Raw genomic sequence first — 8,721 nt, 5'->3', positions numbered from 1 at the left:
TATTGTTGTGCCAGAATAGCTTTGAGTGTGAAGTGTGTCGTGGCTATATTCTAGAAGTGTGTGGACGAACCCTGTGTCTCGTTGTTTTTAGAGTACAATACAGAAAGTGGTTGGTTAAAACCCATTCTGGGCAGGAACCCCTTTTTTGGTGTCCGCATTATGTTATGCTTTAGCTATTGGAAAATAGCAGATCTACAAGCTCATAGCGCGCCACCGAGTGGCGCGCTATGAGCTTGTAGATCTGCTATTTTTGACAAATCGAACCACTGACATAGAAACATAGCTTTTTCAGAAAACTGTCAGGATGTAGAAGACATTTTTAGAATCTGATCTCAGGTCAGAATGGGTTAATCAGGCTGGTGTATTGCCACCCTGCACGTGAATGGAATGGTAGATGCTTTGATTGCTTTCCCATTAATAAAGGTACAGTTGGGTGCCACCGATATTGTCCCTTATCATTTGACCCATTTAGGCCTGACCTCAAAATTTTAAAAAATCCTTCTAAATCCTCCAGTTTTCTGAAATAAATATTTTCACGATTTTTCAAAAATAGCAGACCTACAAGCTCGTAGCGCGCCACTCGGTGGCGCGCTATGAGCTTGTAGATCTGCTATTTTTCAATAGCTAAATTATAACATAATGTTTAAAACACCAAAAGGGGTTTTGCGCAGATCACGCAAACCTCAGCAAAAAGAAAAGGACAATATCGATGGCCTCCAACTGTATGTGCAGTGCTACTATATAACTACAGCTCTGATATAGCCTATGGTTGTATAACTAGTGTATTTGTGATGCTTATTTAGACTGTACGATAAAGGATAATAATAATCACTTAACATATGGACCTCGGCACAGCAGGACAATATTGTCACGGATGTCATGCCAACGGATTACGCTTCATTCCTTCCAGAAGCATCTTGTTCTGGAGAGTTCTGGGCCTTTCTCACATCCTGCAGTGTGCAACTGGTCAGCCCAGCCTTTCTGCGGAGATTAGCCCTTTCAATCCCGAAAAGGGACGGCGAGGGATTAGCGCCACAGATTAAAGTGGCCATCTCCAAACCCCCCCTGGCTAATCCCGCCATCTGTCAGAGAGCAGCCGGCCAGGACTACACTAGGTTAATTAGTAAACCAGAGACAACACCACAGAATATCCAAAAACACTGCATTGTCTAGCCGTGCACATCGAAGAGCCAGCCTGCAGAGTAACCCCCAAAGGGATCCAGGTGAATTCATCCACCTCCACGGCCAGGGAAGAAATGGAGGAGACCTATCTCGTCAATTACCCAGGGGTCAAAAAGAAGATTCTTTCTGGAGGCACGGGGCCAATGCCGCATTTTCCACCTGGGGCCAAGGTATGAGAGAACTACATTTATGCAGGAGAGAGAGAGAATGCTGCCACCTCAAAATTGCTCTATAAAAGTGGTTAACAAACTGAATTAGAACGTGGTCAACCCAAACCGCAACATTTTGGCAGAGCGCGTTTCTCCTAATGCGCTGATCTGTGGTGCATAACCGTGCCTGCGTGTTTCCATTTCCTCGGGTTTCATAGCCTGCCAGATGGCTCAAATACTTTATACGTCAATGCCTATGTATATGTAATCGTACATGACGCTTGTGTAGTAGTTATGTATACGCTTGTCTAAAGAGAAAAGGGTGGCTTTATAGCTATCCTTGCCTCATACATACCGTAGTTGCAACTATATCTAACAAAATGAACATTAACATTGTGATTTTGTAAGCTAGTTTTTCCCAAGTTGCAATGTGACAGCTCTGTTTACTCATTTCTTTATTCAGCTTAATTATAACGTACCCTGTGTGCATTTCTTAGTTTGAATTGCTTTATTTTACACTTATTTAGGCAATGTAGATATACATAGGCTTTGTTTTCTTATGCCAATAAAGAATAAAACTGAATTTAATAGAAAACATTGGCCCATAATTATGCATACATGTGTGGGCTGTATGTTTTCAGTGGTAAAAAAAACCCTACATTTCCTCAAGTAGGCTACAATTAGGGCACTTTACTACTTAGGCTTACTTGAATATTTAAAATTTCCCGAACACCCATGTCTTTATAATTTGCTTATATCGCTGTGTAATTATAGTTATTAAGAACTCAAACTATAACAATAACCATGACGCATTATAAAGCACTCTATAATGACTTATAAGATCAAGTAGGCTAGCAATGTAATCTGCTTATAAAACAGTATCATTACAGTTATAAGTACTCGTAAAGAAATCATAACACATAGGGCAGTATTATGTGTGTCTTAAGTACCAGGTCTTATTACTTAACTTAAGACCTGGAGGCGTGGTCAATGCTGTTTGGACACTCAGAATAGCCAAACAGCATTGACCACGCCTCCAGGTCTTAAGTTAAGTAATAAGACCTGGTACTTAAGACACGCATAATACTGCCCATAGTCTCTTAAGGTCAAGTATCATAATGCTTCATACTTGTCCCTCAGCGACTTTTGCTTTTGGTCAGGATTGTAGACATGTAGGCAGAAACTTTGTTCTAGCATAAATTCAACGCCATTTATTTTACTTTAAAGCACCAAATGGCCACTTATGGCGACATATCATACTACTGTATAATGCATTATAACAGTGATTATACTGTCATTAACGGGCTGGTCATTAGGCCCCTTGTACACATCCAATTAGTCCGAAAAAGGTTTTAGTGTAGTTATTTCCAGGTGTGGATATAAGTATGGAAATACGCCAAATTGGTATAGAAAAATCATTATACTTAACCCATTTTGGGCGGGAACGCCTTTTGGTGTTAGCATTATGTTATGCTTTAGCTATTGAAAAATAGCAGATCTACAAGCTCATACAACGAGCTTGTAGGTCTGCTATTTTTGAAAAATCGAAGAACGACTGACATAGAAACATAGCTTTTTCAGAAAACTGTCAGGATGTAGAAGACATTTTTAGAATCTGATCTCAGGTCAAAATGTACACCCACACACCCCACATCAAATTAGTTGAAAGAAAATGTGTCAATATCTGAATTGCATAAATAAATAGCACCGCAAATAACCTTGTGACAAATTCCTGCCTGAATATATTATGCAGTGTAGTTACTATAGGCAATGTGTAAAAATGTATTATTTTCTTCATAAGAAAACAATAATTGTCTGGCTGCATTCATTGTCATGTCCATGGATAATAATAAATTAGGCTTCACAGACGGCGCAAACATTTAATTATTTTGAATATGTATATAGTTTTTAATACGGGGAAATAACGAGTAAGACGGTAAGACCGTTACAGTTGATTTACTTATTTATAATTGTCTCCCACCACGTCGAAGTCATGGGGAGAGAGTATGTTTTGCACCCGTCTGTTCGTCTGTCCAGGCCCGGATTAACAATGGAATTTACTGGAGCTTAAAGGAGAATTCCATGCTAGAAGGCTTTCTTACCTTTGTTTGTAGTTGTTACGTCCCCACCAAGGAGGTCCAGGTGTGATTTTGTGCAAAAGTGCATTATTGGCTAAATGGTAAATGGTGCATTTATATAGCGCCTTTATCCAAGGCGCTTTACAGAGATTGTGCATTACATTCACCCATTCATACACCGATGGCGGTGGAAACCATGCAAGGCCCCAACTAGCACATCGGGAGCAATTAGGGGTTCAGTGTCTTGCTCAAGGACACTTCGACACTAACTCTGGGGGAGCCCGGGTTCGAACTGGCAACCTTACGGTTACCATCCAGACACTCTACCCCTGAGCCACCGCCGCCGCTATTTCCCCTAATATAAGCCCTCAATGGGGGTTGGGTTTTTGTGCTAATTTGCTTATTTCCATCGAAATAAGTATTAAAGTGTGCCGCTTGGGATACTATTTACATTATGAAGAGAGGATATATACAAAAAAAATAGATTTTTGAGCGATGGAAATAAGCGAATTAGCACAGGGGGCTAATGGCTTATGGTAGGGGAAATAGCCATTAATGCACTTTTGCACAAAATAACACCTGGACCTCTTTGGTGGGGACGTAACAACTACAAATAAAGGTAAGAAAGCCTTCTAGCATGGAATTCTCCTTTAAGCTCCTGCGGGGCCCGCATCTTGCAGGGCCCTGTGCGAGAGTGCTTCACATAATTACATCTGTTTAATTGCTTCCGTCAAAACCGTATTCATAGGTCACCGATTTCAATGTATAACGCAACACAGGAACCCCCCAGCTAGTGTTTTGGGTCATCCAACAGTTTCTTAACCACTTGGTGGGAGGAGACTCAAAAAAGAATAGATCCAGCGTCAGGGAGCTCTATGGGAGCAGCGGCGATAGTGCTGGCGGTGCGCTGAATGCATGCGCGTTCATTCACAAAGTGTCATTCTTCATTCATGCGAAACTGCGAATCACATGTGGCCTTTTGATTTGGTGTTGCCGCGCCAGGGCTTGATTCGGCACTGCGTCTGTCCATGTTCATCAGTGATCAGCTAATCTCCTGAGTCCTGCACCATTGACTTGATCGCAGCGAAACTATATGCCCCAGATTTTTCACATGTGCCTGTTATAGCACTACCAGTAGGCCAATTTTTGCAAAACACATTTTTTGACAGTACACCATACAGATTTTGTCCAAACATCACGCAAATCTGTAGCCTAATCTCTATAGTCCTTAAACGAAACGGGAAAATCTTTCATACTCCATTTTGAACAACATGCCTCAATATCAAATCATGAACACAGAATGCGATTTCCGTGACATTTTGGTAGGAATGCCACTTGAAAATGTTCAAATCAGCCTCAAGGCCGGCGCTACAACTGGCCGAGTCGCGTCTTCATGAATATAATGCAATAAAGTAATATATATTATTTTGAAATGAGTCTGGATAATGAGCGATTTTGGTGCTTTTCGGTTTGTTTATATACTTTTGTTCACAATTGTGAACGCAGTAATGCACTATATACACTGTGGAATCTCTACTTGTATAGCCTTACTGGGTTCATTTCCACACTTCCCAGGAGCTCTTAATTGATCCCTTTGAACTTCAAAGGGGTTGTCAAACACGTTCTGTGCTCGTTAGTGCCGGGGGCTCCACTACAACCATCGGGCGTCCAACAGGGAATGTTTCTTTTATAGTTGAGTTTTAAAATATCTGCTCTTATTTTTGTGCCTTTTATTTGCCTGATTTGCCACTGTGGTATGTTCTTTGCTGTTGTGCTATTGTTTTAACTGCATGCCTGTTTTACTTATGTTTTGTTGTTTTTTCTGCACTGTAAAGCACTTTGAGCTGCATCGAGCATTGAGCTTATGTATGAAAGGTGCTATATAAATAAAGTTTATTATTATTATTATTATTATTATTAGGGGGCACGGTGGCACAGTCGGTAGTGCTGTCGCCTCACAGCTAGAAGGTCCTGGGTTCGATTCCCGCTCGGGACGATGTGGGTGCTGGCAGCGTGTTTCCTCCTCCGCGTCATCAGTGCCCATACCCGAGGCGGGGTTGGCGAAAGGGCCTTTCTGTGTGGAGTTTGCATGTTCTCCCCGTGTCCCCTATAGGGTAGGTACCCTCACAAAAAACATGCAAAAAACATGGTCTCTAAACTGCCTCCCCCTGGCCAGCCGGGGCGCCTGATGGAGGGGAAAGGAACTGGTTGGAATAACGTGTTCCTTCCACGCGCTACATCCAACCAGGGAAACTCCCCCCTGGGAGCAACTTGGACACTCATTCATGAAGGAAGCATGAGTTTAAGTCCGTTGCTCTCCCCATGTCCCCCATATATGGGGACTAGGTTGGCGGAGGGTGTGTAGAGCCCAGGATCACATTAGATAATTGACACAGGGGGTGAAAAATGGGTTACAAAATCGTGGGATAAAAAGAAAATATATATATAATATATTATTATAATAATCATTGAAGGGTGCTCTACTGCCGACGGTTGCGTTTGGAAGGCCTCTCATGGACGGTGTCACCCATTCGCAGCTGGTTCATTTTTTGACGCTGTCCAAACGCAACGCAACACACTCAGTGGAGCCCCGGCTTAAGACAGCAATCACTTTGGTAGCTGTCAGAGAGGGCAGGGAGGAGGAGGAGGAGGAGGGGGGGATCTGCAGATTCTACCATGCAGTATCCTTTGAAATTCAAAGGGATCAATTAAGAGCTTGCAGCGAGCTCACCCGCCCCGGGCGGATGACATCATTTTGCCGAGGAAAAGTGACCCATTTACAGTTCAATTGAAAACATATTTTTACATAATTAGAAAAGGCTTTCAGGGTGGAAATTCATGAAGTGGATGTTGTGAGACTTTTGCCATGCAGTCAATAATTATATCCAATAATAATTATATACTTTTGTTTTATTTAAAAAGTTACACAGTATTAAGTAAGAGATCTTATTTCGCCTCATTTAATTAATCTTTGCTTTCTCTCCTCCGTCCCTCCCTATACCATGCACGTTCCATCCCAAGATTGCGTTCCATTTCCAGACCCTGTTGGACAACTTTGAGCGGACGGTAATTGACGACAGCCGTTTGGCCAAGAGGCCGGCTGAGATCTTCATGGGAAAGATGTTTAAGATGGAGGTCTGGGAGACCCTGCTCACCTCCATGAGAGTCGACGAGGTCGCGGAATTCTGGTGTGACGCCATTGTGAGTTCAGCTGCAGTTCACACACAGATACATTTGGATATTGTATTGTCATTCGCACTCTCCGGGGCTCTTAAATGAGTCCCTGTGAGACAGTGTTGAGTGCTTGGGTGGGCAGGCTGGGGGTTGCTCTTCATATTGTCGCTAGTGTCCATATATAACTTCAATATTTCTACTCTTAAATGTTTTTCAAGACCATTAAGACCTGAGACCGATTCTACAAATGCCTTTTAACCTATTTTGGACTGATGGCGATTAAAAAAAAGGCTTCTAAATCCTAATAGTTTTCTGAAAAACCCATGTTTCCGTGTCAGTTGTGCTCAGCCTTTTTCATGTCAAGGACCCCCATCTCAAAATATGTTGTTCCAGGGACCCCCCAGAAGCAAATATTTTTAGTTGAAAATGTTCGCTATGAAATATATATTCAAAGATTAGCACCACATTTTCACGACTTTTCAAAAATAGCAGACCTACAAGCTCGTAGCGCGCCACTCGGTGGCGCGCTATGAGCTTGTAGATCTGCTATTTTTCAATAGCTAAATTATAACGTAACGCTTAAAACACCAAAAGGGGTTCCCGCCCAAAATGGGTTAAATCAGTAGTTCTCACACTTTCAAGATTTTTGAGTGGTGCAAGCCACTCCTAGGAACAGCAAACCTATGTCCCTCCCTATGTCTGTCTGTCTGTCTGTCTGTCTGTCTGTATGTCCGTATGTATGTCCGTATGTATGTTTAGGGTACCAACAGGGGGCGCTGTTGCACCGCTCACTTCAGACAGGTCCGATTTTTCAAAGAGATTGCAGAAATATCTGATATACAAGTTTGCAGTGCGGCACCAAGTGACACGCTGTGAGCTTGTACATAATGCTATTTTTGAATAGCCGCAACGCTAAAATCTAAAATGACATGGACGCTTTCCTGGTTTTAATTACATAAATTAATGCTGTAGTTCGTCATACTTCTGTGTCATAAATAACACATTGCATCACGACACGTGAGCTTGTAGATCTGCTAAGTGGGCGAGTCTGTTTGTGGGTTTTATTACATTTGTAACCACTTAAAAGTATTAAAGGACCACTTCACCACTTTTCAACTTCTCTTCCTATAATTGGTCCTAACTAAAAATACCACAATTTTTTCCTACTCAGTCTGTGTCTCATAGGAAGGCTGTGGGCAGTTCAGAAACCCGTCCACCAGTGACATCATCGATGGTGAATCCAAGCTAATAGAAACGGCAGGCTTTCTTTTCCTGAAAAGTTGCCAAAATCAAATCTTGTTTAAAAAATAAATCTGCCTAATGATGATGTCACTGGTGGACGGGTGTCCGAACTGCCCAAAGCCCTCCTATGAGACACAGACTGAGTAGGAAAAAATTGTGGTGTTTTATCATGAACATTAGTGAGGACCAATTATATGAAGAGATGTTGAAAAGTGGTGAAGTGGTCCTTTAATAAAAGCTCATGACTAAATAACCACTAGATACATTGAAACACGGGTTCATTTTTTTTTCCATTTCCTGAAAAGCAACGGTTTTGGACATACAAGGTTTCTGCCCAACCGCGGCGATGTATCAAACAGCCTCTGGTGGCCTTCCACACTTCAGCTATTAATAAACACAATGGGATAATGTTATTGAGAAGAAGTGCAGTTATTTGTCCTTGTCCTGGAAAAAGATGAATAATATCCGCAAGTACAATCACGGCGACTTTTGTATAGGCTGGTGTTGGGCCACAGCAAGCCAGCTGCTTAAGTGCCTAGATGAGTCATCATCAGTGTTATAGTAATGATAATAATAATATTTAATAGCTCAGATTTATACAGCACTTTTTAAAAATCGCTACAAGGAAAGGAAGGAACCAACTTTAATAGGAAAAAAAACAAGTGCTAGATTAACCCATTTTGGACTGAGGTCGATTAAAAAAAAAGGCTTCAAAATCCTATTTTTTTTTCTGGAAAAACCCATGTTTCTATGTCAGTGGTGCTCAACCTTTTTCATGTCAAGGACCCCCAGAATTATCTCTATTGGGCCACGGACCCCCCCATCTCAAAATATGTAGTTCCAGGGACCCCCCCAGAAGCAAATATTTTAGTTAAAAATGTTCGCTCTGAAATATA

Source organism: Electrona antarctica, assembly GCF_951216825.1.
Source record: "Electrona antarctica genome assembly, chromosome: 1".
NCBI classification, from domain to species: domain Eukaryota; kingdom Metazoa; phylum Chordata; class Actinopteri; order Myctophiformes; family Myctophidae; genus Electrona; species Electrona antarctica.
The sequence above is the reverse complement of the archived record's forward strand: the minus strand, read 5'-3'. Positions refer to the sequence as shown.